A 20,230-nucleotide genomic window follows, 5' to 3' on the forward strand; every position below is an offset into this window, starting at 1 on the left:
AGGGGATCTAACCCTTTCCTTTATAGCACTCTATAAGGTTAGTGCTATGCACATATGATCACGTGATGGTGCTATGCACACATGATCACATGATGTTGAGCGTGAACTCTCAACAAATACTTGCTGTGGCCTCAAATTCCAAGCATAAACTAGATGGAGATAGAGTCACTTATCAAGTATACGCAGTTCAGCATGCAAAGTACATGCATGTACCCGCTCTAATGGAATTGGTAGAATGGGATCCCACTTAGGATCCTTTTTGTGTGACGATCAGGGGTTGCACTTTGGTTGCAAGAAAGGATGCCATTTTCCCACTGTAGGCTTCCCTTTTGCATCTTCTGAGAGTGGGTGATATAAGCATGTCCATTTTGCATCTGCACCTGTATCACAACCATACAAGCACTTGAGGGTCTTCAAGTCACTAGCTAGATGTCATTCAACTTGAAACATTCCATGCCCATCCACTATTAATGTTTGCCTTGCCTCTTGTCTTCAAATAATCGACGGAATGCCGGTTCTCTCCAAAACCCACTTCAATGTCTCGTGGCACTCCTTTGGGATCTCAAAGGCTACAAGCCACCATATGTCCTTCTCAGATTGGACTGAGAAGCCCTGCTCAACTTCCTCATCCCCTTGAGCAAAATGCAAGGCATCATTCATAATACAAATGCTCACCCTCTCTAGCTTGTGCTCTTTTACCAACTAAGCTTCATCCATTTTAATAACAAATACTAGCCATCTGTACAATGAAAGAGAAATACAGTAAGGATATAGAAATGAGAAGAAATAAAGTTGAATGCGAAGAGGGAATTTCTCTTACCTTCTTCTCTCATCCCATAGAATTTGACCATGGCTCTCTGCAAATTCTTGGCATCCACGTAAACATTATTGAAAGCATTCATCTCAAATGTTTGGATGCCAGATTTCTTTTTACTCTTCCAAGTCATTGTGCCACTTACACAATGGTATCCTCCAAGCTTTTCTCTAGCACATTGGTTTATTTCTTGACATGCAAGACTTATAGACCATGGTGTTGGCAATGGCATCGTAGATATCTTATACTTTTCCTCCATAGTAGACTTGAAAATTTTAAAAACACAGTTGTAAGCTTCACGACTTACACCAGCAGCATCACAAGCTCCAAGCACCTCCTTTGCTTGCATGAGGCCCTTGAAATCCTTCATTACCTCTCTAGCAACTTGTTCACGTAGCCCTTTTTGTCTGGGGTCCTTCAACACTTCCATGACATCACTTGGCTTTATTAAACTTCTTAGAATATATGAAGGATCACTATCATCCATTTCCATTGTTCCCATCACATCCTCCATGAAAATCCTAAAGTAGAGTACAAATGAGTCTTAGTAGAAACAATGCAACACCATGAATATTTTGGAGTAAGAAATTTCATTAAAAATTTGGGGAACTAACCTTGCAACCCGTATTCTCCTCTTTCGGGCATCACTATTGGTTGACAATGCATCCATAGATTGCAATTGTCTTTTCCTCTCCTTCAATCCCAAAGGTGTTCCCTTCAACTTTTGTACTCGTTCTATTGACTTCTCTCGTTCCTTCTCCACAGCACATTGAACTTGGCCATAGATAGACCTTTCCAAATCTTGTTTGCTTTTAGCAAGCTTCTGGATTGATTCTTCCAATTCATGTCACTCCAAGTCCAGTGCATGTGCTTTGTCACTGAGTTCTTTGTTTTGCAATTGGAGATCCTGCATACTATTATGCATTGCCACAATAGTAATATTTCCGAAATGTGCAAGTTCTTCTGCTTGGGCTCTTTGTACCTCGCTTGCTTGCATAGCCAATGTCTGAGAATGGTTCAATTGATTGTAATAACTAAACAATCTAGCATTCCCTTGCCAACAAACTGAACAACATCATGCACTATATGAAAAGGAGGACTCTTTTGGGTGGCAAGGTCTAAAGGATACAAGTTTCCATCCACCCAAAGGTTAAGATGCTTCTTCCCTTGCAATCGAAGACTATGGAGCACACTTTGAAGAGTTCCACTATATCCCAAGCAGCGTGTTCTTGCATATTCTAGCTCCAGTTGTAGGTTCACATGGTACTTGTTAGATATGTCCTCGAATAGTGCCATGAGTACTCAAAGAGAGGTATCAGTGATGTAGGTTAAAATGTAGGGGAGAGTTGGCAAAGATGGAGCAATGAGAGGGAGAGAGTAGCAAGGAAGAGGGAGGAGGAGAAGCAGATGAGGGCAAGAGGAAGAGGAGGAGGAGAGTAGGGCGACAGGTGTAGAAGGGAGGGAAGGAGTTGCTGCAGAAGGGAGGAGGAGGGGAGAGATGCTACAGGAGGGAGGAGGAGGGGAGAGATTCTGCAGGAGGGAGGAGTAGAGGAGAGGGAGCCTGGGTGGTTGGAGAAGGAGGGGAGAGGAAGGAGGGAGGAGGAGCCAGAAGGAGGGGAGAGATTCTGTAGGAGGGAGGAGCAGAGGAGAGGGAGCATGGGCGGTTGGAGAAGGAGGGGAGAGGAGGGAGGGAGGAGGAGCCAGAAGGAGGAGGAGGGGAGAGGGAGGAGGGAGGAGGAGGAGCAAGATGGAGGAGGGGAGAGGAGGGAGGGGGAGGGAGGGAGAGGGAGAGGGAGAGGGAGGAGGAGGGAGGGAGGGAGCGAGGGAGGGAGGAGGGGGAGGGAGAGAGAGAGAGGGAGGGAGGGAGAGAGAGAGAGGGAGGGAGGGAGGGAGATTCGAAATTTGAAATTCAAATTTCAAGAAGTGGCCCCCTCCCCTCATTGATGGGGGGAGAGGTGGGCTCAAATGTGGGCTTAACCCACCTAGGTTGGGATGGTTAGGCCTCTATGGGACCCTTCAAGCCCCTTGCATTAGCCCACTAAGCATTCCCTAATCCATTCCTTATGAGGCCCTTTTGAGACCCCAATTCTCCCCTTGAATATGGTTGTTTGTGGATATCATTTCCTTCTCTACCTCCACTGCCAATCTCGATCACCTTCACCGATCATCGTTAACCACTGCATGTGTTTAGGTCCATTGCATAGGTACCCCTCCAGAGCGTCGACCACCATCTCCTTCTCCACCTCCACCACTTACCTACTAATAGCTCCTACTGCCTACCTTTGTCAACCACTGTGGGTACCCCTCCAAAGTGTCGACCAACATCTCTTGTTGAGGGACCATCTCAACATCATGTGTTATCATATGTGCATAGCACTAACACATAGAGTGCTAAAAAGGAAAGGGTTGGAAACCCTAACCCTAACCCTAACTTTAACCATGAAGGGGTTTGTCTATATTCATTATTTTCAACTAATACTAGTGTACAATTAGTCATTTGTGGTGTGCTCTCTAGCTATGCCCTCTCGCCTCATCTCCACTCTTCTCCTCTCCTCTCTCCATATTTGTTCATGGTAGTAGAGCTCCCTTGCCTTTTGCTGAGGCAACACGATCCACATGAGAGTGATTCAGAGATTGAAAGCAATTGAGTGTTTTTTTATTCCGTTGATTAAAGATTTCATTCTCTTCCATTGAGAGAATTTCATCCATTTGTTTGAAAAATTTCCGTTCATTGTTTGAGTTCTTTGTTGTGAGGATTCTTGTAAGAGATTATACTCTACTTTCCGACGAAAGAGTTTCGAGAGATTCATTATTTCTTGAGTGATCCTTGAGTTGAGAAAGCTTTCATTCATGCTGTTTGAGAGAAGGAAAGATCTCTTTGAGAAATTGAAATAGAGAGATGCTTTGAGGAAGCCTCGACTATGATTTATGTATCTTGTGAGACTTTGTGTGAGAAAGAGCTTTGGAGCAAAGCTACAACAAATTCGACTAGCAAACAAGCAAAGACTTGGCTCTTTCAACTAGTGCATGCATTAACAAGGCGGTTAATTGGCAAAGTCACTCATTCAACAACTACAAAGCTGCAGCAGCAATGACTACAACTATGGGCCTCAATGACCTAGCAAGCAAACACCGAAACAAGTTTGATGCCCAACCGCCTCAACCACAAGCAATGCCTAGGATGCTTCCACAGCCAACAGACTAGACTACTTTCACAGCCAGTAGACTAGGTTGCTACTCTATCAGTGCTGTGGGGGTTAAAGGTCACTGTGCCTTAACCCCAGTTATGTACAATACTCAAACACATATATAAATGAATGAAAAAGAAGATTAGGGTGGTTCTGCACCCACCAAAACTTGTGTGGCTCTCTGTCTCTCTCTCTCGCTCTCTCTCCCTCTTCCGTTCTTGCTTCCGTTGAGAGCACTCTCAACTGGTATCAGAGCCCGGGTGATCTAGCTGAGCGTGCGTGAATGCTTGAAGCTCAGCAGCTCTGTGGGAGGAAGGAGAAGCTTTGTGGAAAGCTTTGTGGGTGACTTTACTTGCATCCGAGTGTGCAGAGACCTTGGAGGAACCTTTGGAAAAGTCACTTTGGCTTTGCGAAGTGGTTTTGAGAGCCTGTTAAGAGCTTTCAAAGAAAAAGTCGTTTTTTGAGCTTTTCCCTGTTCCGTTCGATGACAGAGACTCCGTATTGACTTGTGGAGGCAACTATTGCTTGCTTTTGGTGTCCACATTACTTCAGGAGCTTGGAAACACCTTCATTCTTGAATCTGGGATCATTTCAGTGGATTTCTGACTCACTGTGTCAGTTCCTGCGTTTTTTGCCCGGGTGTTGGAACTCAAGTTTGGAGCAACCATTTGCAGATCTGTCAGTTCCGGTGGACTCAGGAGGTCCTAAAACTTCTATGTTGCTCATCATTCGCACTCCGGTGGAGTTTACAGATAGCTCTGTTTCCAAAAACGTTTTTCAGTCCGTGTGTTGGACCCAGTGATTGAGGCCACGGTTTCCAAAACCGTCTGTCCCATTGCGTTCCAGACGCCCAAAAACCCTTACCTATCAGTTCTTGCGTGATTCGGTGGAGGATTTTCAGAGTTATAAATCTCTGTGTATTCGATTTCGTCTCTCTGTTATGCATTTTTCATACTAAGGTTTTGAAACCTTAGATTTATGCCACATGGTAGTGGATAAGTATTGACTCCCATTTCTCACTCATCGGTTGGGATTTTGGAGTTCTGGCAGAAGAGAGATATTTGCAGATTTTCTTGCTGAGTCCAATTATGCGATGGTGCCCATGTTTTGAAGCATCTCAGGTCCTATTTTCAGTAGCGCTCATTACCGTGGGACTATGATTTCTTGAGCATACCTTATGCAGATCACTCTGGTTGCAGTTTGAGCAGTGTGCGCTCATTCGTGGTGTGCATTGGGTTGCAGTGGATGATTTATAGGCCATTTGGATGCATTGCGGTCCTTGTTAGATGCGCTGATAGGCCCAAATTGCCTTGTGGGATGCTATTTTTTATGGACGCTTTGCACATGGATGCTATTTTAAGCTGAGGGACAGCTTTGACACATTGCAGGTGATGCACTGATAGTGCTATGCTCTCTTGGATGAGACATTATTGATGCATATGCCAGTGGACAGTGTTTATGCTTGAGTCATTTGGCACTTATTGGCATTTTCTTTTGGGCCAGATTTGCTCATATGGATGCATAGTATATGCACATGAGTCAGATGCATCTTTTGATGCTTTGAGTTTTGAGTTTTGGTGATATTTCACTCTATTGTGGCATACACATTTGGGTGCACCTGGTATTTGGTGTGATTCTCTCTTGCAGGCACTAGCATTTGGGATTTTGCTTTATTTGCATCATGGCATCCTCTTCCATGCCTGAAAAGGAGTTTTTCAGCATTAAAAAGTTTGATGGGACAAACTTTTCTTTGTGGAAAGAACAGATAAGGGATGTGCTTATTCAAAAGAAGCAGATTAAACCCTTGGCAGGGATTGAAGCTAAGCCTGCAAATATGTCTGAGGATGATTGGAATGAGTTGGATGCATTAGCAAAGTCTACTATTAGGCTTCATCTTGCAGAGTCAGTTTATTTCACAGTAGTGAATGAGCAAACTACGGAAGATTTGTGGAAGAAACTGTGTGCCACTTATGAGAAGGAAACTGCCTCTAATAAAGTTTACCTCATGAAGAGGTTGTTTGAGCTGCAAATGAAGGAAGGGGTCTCCATTGCTTCTCACTTGAATGAATTCAATATTATTTTCAGCCAGCTTCAGGCTCAGAAGATGAATTTTGATGCGGAGACTAAGGCAATATTTATCTTATGTTCATTGCCATCCTCATGGGATACCTTCCGTACAGCTGTCAGTAACTCTGCACCTGGTGGAGTACTGAAATTTGATGATGTTGTGGGTAGCTTGTTGGCCGAGGAGATTAGACGGAAGTCTATGGATGGCAACAAGCAGGATGCAGCCTTAAATGTGCAAAGGGGCAGATCACAGTTCAGGGGGAAGTCCCAAGAAAGAGGGAAGTCTCGTAGCAAATCCAGGGCACGGAACATTGAGTGTTACCATTGTGGCAAGAAGGGCCATATGAAAAAGGATTGATACAAGCTGAAAAGAGAGCAAAAGGATAAGAAAAAGAATGCAAATTGGGGTGCAAATCAAAAGGAAGAGAGTCCAAGGGAGGACAAAGGAAAAGTGAAGATCGAGGAGATCAATGCAGTCACACGTGATAGTGACAATGATGTTCTCTTCATGTCTACTTTATCTGCAGAGTTGCTTACCACTTCAGATGATGCATATTCCCAGGATTAGATTTTGGATTCTGGTCCTTCATTCCATGTTACTCCCCATAGGGAATGGTTCTCCACTTATGATAGTGGAAAGACAGGTTGTGTGCATCTTGGAAATGACTATGCATGTGACATAGTGGGAGCAGGTGACATAAAGTTTTCTTTTGCAAATGGGTCTGCATTTGTTTTGAAACATGTGAGACATGTGCCTAAGTTGACCAAGAGTCTTATTTCAGTGGGTCAGCTAGATGATGCTGGTTTTCACACCACTTTTGGCTTTCAGAGTTGGAAAATTCAAAAGGGCTCTATGCTTTTGGCCAGGGGTGCCAAGTGTGGGACTTTGTATCCCTTACATGTATCAGGGGTATTTGATCATGTTGTTGCAATAACCGAGAAGCCAAGCACTTCTTTGTGGCATTGCAGGTTGGGGCACATGAGCCAAAATGGAATGAAACTCTTATGCCGTTTGGGTTATGTACCGCATTTGAGTTTCTCTGATTTTGAATTTTGTGAGCACTGTCTCTATGGGAAGCAGACTAAATCAGCCCATAAAAGAAGGGGAAAGAAAGAGTTTGAAATGCTTGATTTGGTGCATTCAGACGTATGTGGTCCCATGCCTACACGGTCATTAGGCGGGGCTGAATACTATGTGACATTCATTGATGATGCAACTAGGAAAGTGTGGGCTTATGCTATAGCTCGGAAGAGTGATGTGTTCCAGGTATTTCAGAAATGGCTGGCCTTGGTTGAGAATCAGTCAGCTAGAACGCTTAAATGCCTACGGACTGACAATGGTGGAGAGTATCTCTCTCATGACTTTCAGCATTTCTGTGATACACGTGGGATTAAGAGGGAGCTCACATCCCCTCGTACTCCAGAGCAAAATCCAGTTGCAAAAAAGATGAACCGTACCATTCAAGAAAGGTTGCAATGCATGCTTTCCAATGCAAGTCTTTCTGGTGGTTTTTGGGCTAAGGCAATGAAGACTGCAGTGCACGTGATCAATAGATCACCTAGCAAGAGTTTGGATGGTGGTATTCCTGAAGAGGCATGGAGTGGCAAGAAGCCCTCTTACTCTCATTTGCGTATATTTGGGTGTGAGGCATATGCACATGTGCCAAAAGAGCTTCGAAAGAAGCTAGATCCTAAGTCTAGGAAATGCATCTTTCTAGGTTATGGTGAAAGTGGAGAGATGGGCTATCGTCTCTGGGATCCAGAAGCAAAGAAGATCATACGCAGCCATGATGTGGTCTTCAATGAGAAGAAGATGCATAAGGCACCCATGAGGGATGTGGAAATGAGGAGAATCACTTTCCAGGATGTGAATCCACCTGCATATGTTGATAGACAGCAAGCTGTCCATGCACCAAATGTGCAAGAAATGGTACAACCAAGTACTCCCACAGGTATACAATCAAGGGTAGATGATGGATCATCTATTAGTGGAAATGATGAGCCAAATGTGGCTAATATGCAAGTGGGACAGCAAGCTGAAATGCCATTGAGAAGATCATCTAGAGTGTCTAGACCGCCTGATAGGTTTGTTCCAGGGGTAGACTATGTGATGCTTACTGATTGCGGGGAGCCTTCTTGCTATAGAGAGGCTATGATGCGTGAGGATCAACGCAAGTGGGAGTATGCTATGCAATCAGAGATGAGTTCACTTATGAAGAATAAGACTTGGGACTTGGTTTCTTTGCCACATGGAAAGAAAGCATTGCCATGTAAATGGGTCTACAAAATGAAGGTCACAGGTGATGATGTGCCTAGGTACAAGGCCCGTTTGGTTGCTAAAGGGTTCAAGCAAGAGAAAGGTGTGGACTTTGATGAGATATTCTCTCCGGTTGTGAAGATGACCACACTTAGATGCATGCTTGGACTAGTGGCATCAGAGGATATGGAGCTTATGCAGATGGATGTCAAGACAGCTTTCTTGCATGGGGATTTGCATGAGGAAATTTACATGGTGCAGCCGGAAGGCTTTGAAGAAAAGGGCAAAGAGCATTTAGTTTGCAAGCTGAAGAAGAGTCTCTATGGTCTTAAGCAAGCACCTAGAGAATGGTATCAGAAGTTTGATGCTTTCATTCGGTCCCAAGGTTTTAGAAGGAGTGAAATTGATCACTGCCTCTACACTAAAAGGGCTAAGGATAGTAGCCTGATAATCCTGGCACTATATGTGGATGATATGCTATTGGCTAGCAAGAATACTTATGAGCTAGATGCATTAAAGGCCAAGTTGCATGAGGCCTTTGATATGAAGGATTTGGGATTTGCAGGTCATATTCTTGGTATGCGCATCACGCGTGATCGGAGTAGGAAACTCCTTTGGCTTTCACAAAAAGAGTATGTTACAAAAGTATTACAGCGTTTCAATATGGAGGGGGGGAAGGCAGTGAGTACTCCATTGCCTCCATATGTGAAACTGAGTCATACAGATAGTCCCAAATCAGATGAGGAGAGGGCCATGATGGCCAAGGTTCCTTATGCATCAGCAGTTGGGAGTCTTATGTATGCTATGATAGCTACTAGACCAGACATTGCATTTGCAGTGGGAGTTGTTAGCCGGTATATGGCTAATCCAGGAAAGAGGCATTGGGAGGCAGTTAAGTGCATCATGAGGTACATGAAGGGTACCAAGGAGATGTGCATTTGCTTTGGTAAAGGAGACATGCGTGTACTTGGGTACACAGATTTAGACTATGCAGGGCATGTGGATAGTAGGAGATCCACTTCTGGTTATGTGTTCACCTTTGTAGGTGGTGCAGTGTCGTGGATGTCTCGTGCACAGAAGTGCGTGGCTTTGTCTACCACAGAGGCTGAGTATGTTGCAGCCACAGAGGGTTGCAAGGAGGCTATATGGCTTGATCGGCTAGTGGGAGATTTGGGGATTCATACAGGTGTACCGACATTGCATAGTGATTCCATGAGTGCTATTCAGCTAGCACGGAATCCGGTCTTTCATGCAAAGACCAAACACATTGAGGTCAGGTACCATTTCATCAGGGAGGTACTTGAGGACAAGCGCATAGAGCTTGTCAAGGTTCATACAGATGATAACCCTGCAGATATGCTAACGAAGAGTCTACCTAGTCAGCGGTTTGAGTATTGTCGTGTATTGATGGGCATTGGATAGTATGCTCACTAGTTATTCTCCCTTAAAGGCACATTGTCCTTTAAGTGGGAGGTTGTGGGGGTTAAAGGTCACTGTGCCTTAACCCCAGTTATGTACAATACTCAAACACATATATAAATGAATGAAAAAGAAGATTAGGGTGGTTCTGCACCCACCAAAACTTGTGTGGCTCTCTGTCTCTCTCTCTCGCTCTCTCTCCCTCTTCCGTTCTTGCTTCCGTTGAGAGCACTCTCAAGTGCCACAGGCTTAAAGCATAGCAACGATGCTCCGCCATCCAACTTGGACCACGAGCATCGAAGCGGCCGGACTGGCAGCAAAAAACATATGGAAGTCTACAAAGCTACAAACTCGACAGCTCGTTCAGTAGTTCTTATGCGACATGGAAAACACGCTAGCCTCTAGAACAATGATCGTCATCTCCTATGACTCTATCTAGCAGCAACTCAACCATGGATGTTTTTATCAATGCTATGCTTATATATTAATATAAAATCTTGGCAAAAGTTTATCTAGCTCATTATTTTAGTTTCACAATATTGGTAGAATCTAGTACTATTTTATGTATTGTCTTTTGAATTTTGAAGGACAAAATGTAAATCTTGGCAAAACTCTACTTTTTTTCCTATAAAAGTTTCAAATCCGGGTGAATGTTTCAAACATTTATTTTTATTAGGGCATACAAACTTTCAATGCTAATATAAAAGTTTAGCTTATTAATGAAACTAACTTGGAAAACTCATCAGGCGACCTACCCTTATCCACAACAGTGCCTCCACAATGGCGCCACACAAGCCCATGCAATAAGCAATTCATGGGCAACGAACAATGTTTAATGAGTGAAACCATCGCCAAGGACTTCCCAAGCAAGCTCATGGCCCAAACATCGCCTTCAACAGGCGATTCCTCTGCCATAGCCTGAGCAGCTCTAGCACTCAATCTCGCATGTCCATCAGCTCACAGATACCAAGCTCCAAACACATCGCACTCAGCATGACTCACAGACTCCAAAGCTCATGGCCTAACACCACACACAACAAGCTCTCACGCACCCTCAATGAGCTAGCAACAATAGACACACACGCAACTCTTGAGTTGCTCGATGCAAATCTATCACATAGATGAAAATGACCCACAACAAAATCCCTAACAGAAGTTTCTTGACTTTGCCAGAATCTTTCTTTGATTCCTTAGCACCCCCACGAGTGACACGTGGCACCCACATGGGGTTCACCTTATCTTCATCCCTTGGGCTTGGTCTTGAAGTTGCCACATGGCATCACCTTATTTGCCATGTCATCACCATCGAGAGTGCCACATCAGCTTGACATGTGCCCATCGACTACCACATTATCATCCGAGTTAGTAGGCCACATCATCAGGGCCATGCCATTGATGCCATCAACATCTTGTTTGCCAACTTAGCAATCACATATTTGTACCATGTCATCATTACCACACCATTTACCACATCATCCATTTGACACGTCTCCTCTGATTGCCACATCAACACATCCAGTTAGCATTGCCACATCAGCACCAACTGCCACGTCATCAATGCCATGTGGCACAGCCCCCTATCAACATCTTGTTTGCCAACTTAGCAATCACATATTTGTACCATGTCATCATTACCACACCATTTACCACATCATCCATTTGACATGTCTCCTCTGATTGCCACATCAACACATCCAGTTAGCATTGCCACATCAGCACCAACTGCCACGTCATCAATGCCATGTGGCACAGCCCCCTATCAAGCACTACTACATATGAACCCACTTGCTGCCTCATCAGTGCTCCACTGGTGCACCTCCCCTCTTGCCACATCATCATTTTCACCTTTTTTGCCCCTTCACCTTGATCAAGCTATATCTCTTAATCCAGGAAGAATTTGAGGGTGCCCCAAAAATGAAAAAATGAGCATTTTTCATGCTCTACACGCTCGTCACATCACACGAACATTTTGGCACAAGTATCACATACTTTTTAGCCTCAGTATTAAATCCTCTTCTTGCACACACAAGCCTCTACATCGACACATCTGACCCAACACCTAAAAAGAACAAAAGAAAAGGAATTATTTGCTTCTTTTCACCATTGGTCGATGGTTGGTCTAGATCTAGATCAGAGCAGCGTAGTTCATCCATAGAGGAGAGAACTCCAAATCAGCCAATCAATGCCATGCCCAAAAATTTCCAAATAGTTTCGTACTCTCACATGCGGTTTCACATCATCACATGTTCTGAAACTCGATCTTCCACAACTCAGTGAGAAGATTTCAGAGTTTTTAGAGGCATTGGTTGATTGATCAGTGGGCAGATTGCACATCATTTCATTTTGCACTCACATGCCTTCATTGTAAAGCCTATTGGCTATTTTCTAGCATAATGCACATTATATCAAGCCTTGGAAAGTCTCTTGGCTATTCCCGACATCATTTGCCACAAGCCTTGCAATAGAAGGGATATATATATGTATGAAAAAGTAGTTGTTGCATTAGAAAAAGTAATATCGAACATGGGTCTCCATGGAGGAGATGTTTATATCATAATCTCCAGAGTTGAAGATAGTTTGCATTTGTCATGATATCCACATCAATGCAACCTTTTGTTACTCACTGTATTCGTTAATGACGGGGGAGGTTTTTCTGGTTAATGTGCTCTTTTTTAAGGTTTTAAAAAATCTCGTGTCAACCATCGTGGTGGCAAGCATGCTCATGTTTTTAGTATTTGCATTAAGGGAGTAAAGGGATTTCTAATTTGCACTTGTGATTTTTGGGAACAATTCTTGTCCCTGTGTTCTCGCCAAACTGATCATTGTGTCTCAAACTGGTAGCCTTGGGAGGGTGATGATTTCTTAATTTTGATCCTTGAGTGGAGATCAGTCAACCAGTGCACCATCCTATGTGAAAGGAACTGTCTGCTGTACCTGTTCTGCAGAAAGGTGTTTTTTAAAACCACGTTTAACAAGAGCTTGATGTAAAAGCCCATGTAAGATCTTGATGTAAAAGATTCAGTCTTGGTCTGCCCTAATGTTACGAGGAGCTATGTAATAAAGGCTAAGATTGGGCCAAGTCAGTACTAAATGAGGGGTTGCTTGGGCCTAGAGAGGGTTAGTACTAACTTATCTAAGTTAGTGGGGGTAGATTTTAGTTGATACAATAGGTGCTTTGCAGTTGATGCAAAAAATGATTTTCACACGCAGTTTGAGTACAATCTTGCTCCATGTCTACCACTAGCAACCTCAAAATGGAGGCATCTGCTAAGTTAAACAATTCAAATTATGGCACATGGAGATACTAAATGGATTTTATTCTTGTACTCCAAGACAAATGGCAGTATGCCTATGGGTCTACCATCGGATGGTTCAGTAGCAACTCCGACCATTGCCGTAGCACAAGCAGAAGGTTCTACACCTACGTTAATGGTGTCCACATGTGCAATAGATCCTAATATTGCCCGAGAATAAGAAGAATGTGGGACAAGAAACACAAATATGCATTCATGTAATCAAGCAAAATGTGCAAGACCTCATGCTTGGACAACTCAACACAGTGAAGACATCCAAAGAAGCATAGAATATGTTTGCAACTCTTTATGAGTCTAAGAATACATCCATGATTCTCACACTGAGAAACTAGATCCAACCAAAGTTTTTGCAATAGCAATGAAACTGGTCATGCTTACATACTCTTCCCAAAGCATGTAGATTTTGAATGCTAGGGTTGGAAGTGGAGAGAGAGAGAGAGAGAGAGAGAGAGAGAGAGAGAGAGAGAAGGGGGGGGAGGTGTTTGAAGACAAAATGGCTTCCAAAATTTGCAATACAAGAAAGTGTACACCAGCATGTGATTTGGGGGGTTGGGCTCTTTCCAAGAGCCCAAATCAAATTCTATTGCACACTTTATTGTATTGCAAAATTTGGAGGAAACAATATGCCAGAGAAATAAACAAAGCATGGGAGGGGGAGAGAGAGGGAGAGAGAGAGAGAGAGAGAGAGAGAGAGAGAGAGAGAGAGAGAGAGAGACTTAGCCATTCTCTATTATGTTCTTCAATGTACAGTAGTAGTTAAGCATCTATATCAATGGCAAAGACGAAGAGTACAACAAGGAGGAAAGACTTCGGTCACCAATTACAAAAATGGTTGTAGCCCCATCCAAAGGACGAGCTGCTCATCGAAGGAAAGGGAAACCTATGCATCTTCTCAAACAAGGAAGAAAGAGGAGGTTCAAACAGAATGTCACAGTATTAAGAGAGATAAAAAAACCTCAAAAGCTATGAGATTTTGTATTACTAAAGGACCTTTCCAGAGGCTAGTCAAGGAAGTTTGTGACAATTGAGCCTTGGCTTAAGGTGGCAGAGAACAATAATAGGGGAAATCCAAGAGGCTGCAGAAGATTTTGTAGTAGAATTCTTCCAAGATACAATGCTTCTTGCTACCCATAGCCATATGAACAGGACAGGAATACCCTAAAAATGGTGAGGTGAAGATACGACAAGCTTGTTCAAGCTATAGAATGGTTTGATATAAAGATGAGGGATATTCGGCTTGTACCACTTGCAAGAATGTGGATGAGGTGAAGGTAGAAGAACTGACACACAACGTAGGAACTAGAGCAAAGATAGCCTTTGAGGAATCAAGAAGGGATAAAATGAAGGAGCACATGTCTCCTCCCAGCTCTACCCTCATTGCAAAAACTGCAAGCTTAGAAATGCAAGTTTTACATAGGCCAAATAAACTAGGAACAACTATACTTATTAGTCTTGAGGATGCAAATTTAGTTAGAGATTTTAAGCTTACAAAGGATTGTATAAAAGCACTAAGTACTAGGGAAGGACAAGTGATAGACACAATCCCCCTGGCAGGACTCTGGTAAGTTTTAATTTTTATGCTTGCCTTAAGATTTTATATCATTCCAAACAAGTTCATTCTCAACTATTTTTATATCATTCTAAACAAGCTCATTGATTTTCAGGATACTCAAGAAAACCTTGGATGAGTCTACTCAACATTTTGTACACCCAATGACCTCCTTCAAACATAGGAATCATAGAGAACCACTCGACCTGATTGCCAAATGGTTTATGTTTTGCAGTCTCCAACCAAATCCCTTGTGATCATCCCCTACAATTTAAATTAAGTGATTAATAAATTATGCAGCACTTCATCTACCATCTCATGAGAGTGCTTCTCTTTCAACTCCATTCAAAATACTAATAGGAAAATCAACCTGCAAGTGGTTCTCCATCGCCTACAAGAAGTATCTTAAGTTTTAAGCTCAATAGATGGTTTATTTTAGTAGAAATCTTCTAATAAGATTTATATAATTTGCAATGTTCTAAAAAGACTATTTAGTGCATTGGATCATTGCCCACAAAATATCATTAAGTTGGGTGTAGTTGATCGATTGCACATGAAGGTAAGATTGGAAATCCTTTCTCCTATGAACATTCAGTTTGAAATTTATCCCGGGAGATTTAAGTTAACTAAATATCTTCTTCAAGGCTTATAGACACCACAACAAATGGATGCACATTCTTACGGGTGGAGGGTTCTCATGAGGTTCTCATCAATACCAAGTATATTTCTAATAGATTTCAAAGATAGTGCACCATCAACTAAAGATCTTCTTCAGGGCTTATAGACACCACAACAAATGGATGCACATGCTTGCGGGTGGAGGGTTCTCATGAGGTTCTCATCAATACCAAGTATATTTTTGATAGATTTCAAAGATAGTGCACCATCAACTATAAGTGTATGTAAGATCCAAAACACTATTGCAGATGAAGTGATAACTATTTCATAGGAATGAGAACTAAATTGAATATTCCTTTTTATACCGTTATAATTTTTTGAATCCTTTTTGAAAACATGGCTTACAATCATAAGTCCCCCCAAAAAAAAACAGTGAAAAAAAGGAATTCTTAACTTGACTAGAATTGTATGAAAACATAAAATTGGGCACATTCTCCATTAAACCAATGCACACACAAGGAAAAAAGTTAACATAATTGCAATTTTTAAGACACCATCATATGAAAATGAAACAAGAGGGTGTCCATGATACAAAAGATCTTACAAATCATCATGTATTGCATCCTCATCTATATCCACACCCCTAAGTTTGTCATATTAGCATCAACATCACTAAAAGATGAAGTTGATGATCCATCCTCCTCAACACTATCAACAATCACATTATCCTCATACCTATACAATCCTAATGTTGCATCTGATTGTCCTTGAGTAACTGTAGAAGAGGGTCTAGCTTTATCAATGCATTTCTTTGGGGGAAGCTTTTGTTTAATGATGCCAATTGTCTCCTTGCAAAGATGTCCATCATTGGTCAATCGGAAGTCATAAATGAGAATGTCAACCTCATCAAGAACAAGCACACTGACATGTGGTTAATCTTTTGACCCTCTTTGCTTTCCCCTACCACGAGCATTTGCAACCATTTCAGGGGTGTACTTTCCATTGTACGCATCATGACTCTTGACTCTTGGTTCTAAACCAATGCAGTTGAAGGGAAATAATATCTCTAGATTCAAATTTGATCAAACCAATCACCTTTTCAATCCAAAATAAATGGCCAAGAGGATCATCCTATACAAGTATTGCAACCATGGAGTCCACCTTTATATCCTGCACACTTCCACTCCACATTTCTATAAGTTGCTTTTGTCTTTTATGAGACCTCCGGCACCCAAATACATTTCTCTTGGATGTGCATTAATCATACCTTGCAATTGTGTATGAAGAGAAGTTGTTGCATTTTCAACTGGAATTGCATGAACTAATGGAAAATAGAAAAGAACATTTAGAGTGACATCATTATGTCAAACCTGGAAAGAATCTAGGATTGATCTTAAAAGAACTTATTCCACCATCTTGTGTCCTCATCCCTTGCATATGTGTGGGCCTTCTCAATGAGATCATTCTTTTCTTGAAGGCATCTATGGTAACCAATGTCTCTCTTTTGGCTTTGAGCCCATTGGACTTCTGATAAAACTTCGAGTGGACCTTGTAAAGAAGCACAAATCATACGATCAGGATTGAAAGATGGAAATAGCAATCCATTCTCTAGTAGGCATGTTGAAGATGAAGAGTATTGCTTGCCATCCATATATGTTTTTCCATCTCTTATCTTTATGTGAAATTGATGCTGAAAGCTTAGATCATTTAGCTGTTGAATACATGTGTTGGATGAATTTGAACCATTCAAAAAATTTGTAAAGTCAAATGTCTCAAGTGTAGCACATGAGGATGTGGTGTATATGCTTCAGTTTATAAGTGAAGTCATTGTTGTCAAAGTGAAGGCATCATGTCGCGCTAGCCTCTTTGAGAATGTGCTAGACATCTGATTAATTTAATCATGTGTGTGACCAAACAAGAGGAACCCAAGTTTGATTTTAGTGAAGATACCTTTTTGCACCAACATATTCAAAAATGCAAGCAAAGTTTGATTCTTTTTCTGTCTAGCTAGGTTGTCCAATTGCAAATATAAAACCAAAGAAAGAGGCCCAGCCCATGTTGTAATTATATGATGAAGAATGGTGATTGTTAGATTGGCATCATAATGGACATTTGGATATGTCAAAAATGCTTTTGATAAAAGCTGGTTGTTATATATGAGACATCCAACAAGATGCATATGCACAAAAGAATCCTCCTTCAAATCCTTTGGTACCCTAACAAAATGTGGGAGGTTGGTCTTTTTTTGGTTCGTGCCATCAATAACAATCCCCAAGTATTTGTTTGGATTCTTTAGGAACTTCTTCCTATGCTTTGGAAGCTTTGCACGTTCCGATTCTTACTATTCTCTATGCACCTTCAGAGCTCCATTTACTTGATCTAAAAGCACAATTTTGGTATTGAGAAGAATAAAACACTTGATATACAGTAGATGGACAATACATGAAATATTGAGCATGGAGGAGTACCTCTTTCATTCTTCAATTTTGCATTTTGCCTCCTACTCTTTAACTTTGCACATATGCTACATATCCCCATTCTAACCTTTCTTGGAATCGTCACATTGTTGAAGTAATTTTTCCATAACCTTGTGAAATGGCAGTAGCTCGTGTGGTGCTCATTATTGTTTAACATCTCATCTTTGTATATTGACAATACTTCAAATCTTGTGTAGTTTTTAGTTAAGTGTAGTTTGCCAGTGGTTGGCATTACCTTTTCATGTTCCTTAAAACAACTTTCCATCCATGATACAAAAAAACTTTCACAAGGTCCAATAGACTTTCCATAATAGGGATCGCCCCATAGACCATCCTTCAAAGATGCAGATTGAATCCATTGCAATCTATTATTGCCAAGAGTGAGTGCATGCTTTAATGCTCCTCTAAAAACTAAAATATATGGTCAAGGTAGTATTCAAACACATCTTTTGTAGCTCGCATGATTGATTGACATAGATAAGCTTTTTGCTCTTCATCAGGATCAAGACTAAGATAGTCAAATCTAATGGACTTGATCTTCCCAACTCCTAGATGTCTCAAGCAACCCTTATGGAAACAATATATCTTAGATGTCTCAAAGAGTTGACATACAGATAACAAGAATTTCCTTCTCCTCCTACCATAGCTGGAATGTCTTCTATTGATGTATAGAGGTAGTTCCTGCTGTACAACCATGTGATCATCAAGGATGATTTTTTCATGTTAGTTGTGTTAAGAAGTGAAACTTTTATATTGGTGTCAAAAGTTTGTATGCCCTAATAAATATAAGAGTTTGAGACATTTGCCAGGATTTGAAACTTTTATATGAAAAAATTGAAAGTTTCACTAGGATCTAAAGGTTTTACTAAAGAAAATATATTAAATACTATGTTCTACCAATATTGTGAAACTTAAAAAACTACATCAATAAACTTTTGCCAAGATTTTATATTGATATATAAGTATAGCTTCTTAAAGAACATCCATGGTGATCATCATCCCCCTTGTGCTTCGTTGACATGTTTCACTAGCTGGTTGTGGATCCCTAGATGTCATATGACCTCCACATTGCTAGACAAATGGAGGCTTACCACAAGTGGGAAGTCAATATCCTTGAGTATATGTGGCTCCAATGATTCAACATATGATTCTAATGATGACTCTAAGAGTAAGAAACCCTCGTTATTATTTGCCATAGAGTAGGGAGACTCAATATATTATTCCAATGATGACTCTTGCTTAAAACAATGATCATTATTAATTGCCCTATGCACACGGGATTCCACATCAGGTGCCATGAAGTTGGATTGGACATGGATCACCACATTTTGTGGTGAAGGAGACTCAATATATGTGTCTAGCGAAGACCCGTCCTTTTGAGTTGAGGTTGATGGAGAAGTAGAATGGTAGGCCGAAAGAGAACTAATGATCCTAGTCATTTATTCTTGGGGTGACAAATGAGGAGAATTAAAGAATGGAGGACAATGCACATAACTTAAATGTGCAAAAAAGTAAAGGAGCATTGTTTGGGACATCTTAACCCTAAACCCTAATTTTAGAAGCCCTGAAATCCAAAGTTTCAAAAACCAAAAATTCAAGCAATGCATTGTTTGGGATGTGAAGAAGAAGAGAATGGTTGGGTATGCATTTTGTTCACATATTTTGTTTATCAATGGAAAGAAATCTACATAATGCTGATGAAGTTATGACAATAGTTGATAACATCATCAACTTGAGTCATAACTTATGAAGAAACTCCATAACATCATCGAGTTGTGTCATGAATTATAATAAAACTCGATAACATCATCGAGTTGTGTCATGTGTTATTTATGAACTCAATGCTATTATGTACAAGAAATGATAAAACTTGATAATATCATCGAGTAGGTGTGGAAAACATAGGAAGTATGTTTGTGGAAATTCGAATTTGATCTCTGTCCCATGGCAAAGGAATCTATATGTCTTAATAATAGCATCAAGTGAACTCATGACTCATGATAAAGGTTGATGATAATATCAAGTTTGAAACAAAATAGCAATGAGCTATAATATGAGTTGGAATGGGAAATCACAGCTATATTTATGCTAGGATTATGGCTTAGCTCTTGTAGGGTATGTGTGTTGGTTAGATGGATTTCCTTCTAAAAGGAATTTTGTAGTAGGTAATTACAACCTAACTTTGCACCCAATTTTTTAGTGCCTTATGCTTCAAATTTGAACAAACTGTCGGGGCCAAATGATTTAATGCATGATTTTGGCGTTGTAGCACTGCTCATGCTCTAAATTTTGTGCCCCAAAATAGAATCCTAGTTCAAAAGTTATGGCCATTTTACTATTTCTACATTTGTTATGATAAAATTTGATGATGTTATAAAATTTTAATATTTCTTACTGTACTGTGTTATAAAAATCTTTAATCAAACTCGATGATGCTATCAAATTTTGTCTATGTTATGATAAAATTCGATGGTGTTATCGAGATTCATCATAAATTATGACAAAACTTGATGATGTTATCAAGTTA

This window comes from Dipteris shenzhenensis, chromosome 18 (assembly GCF_047967505.1).
Source record: "Dipteris shenzhenensis isolate YYH24624 ecotype China chromosome 18, Dip_SZ_1.0, whole genome shotgun sequence".
NCBI lineage: Eukaryota > Viridiplantae > Streptophyta > Polypodiopsida > Gleicheniales > Dipteridaceae > Dipteris > Dipteris shenzhenensis.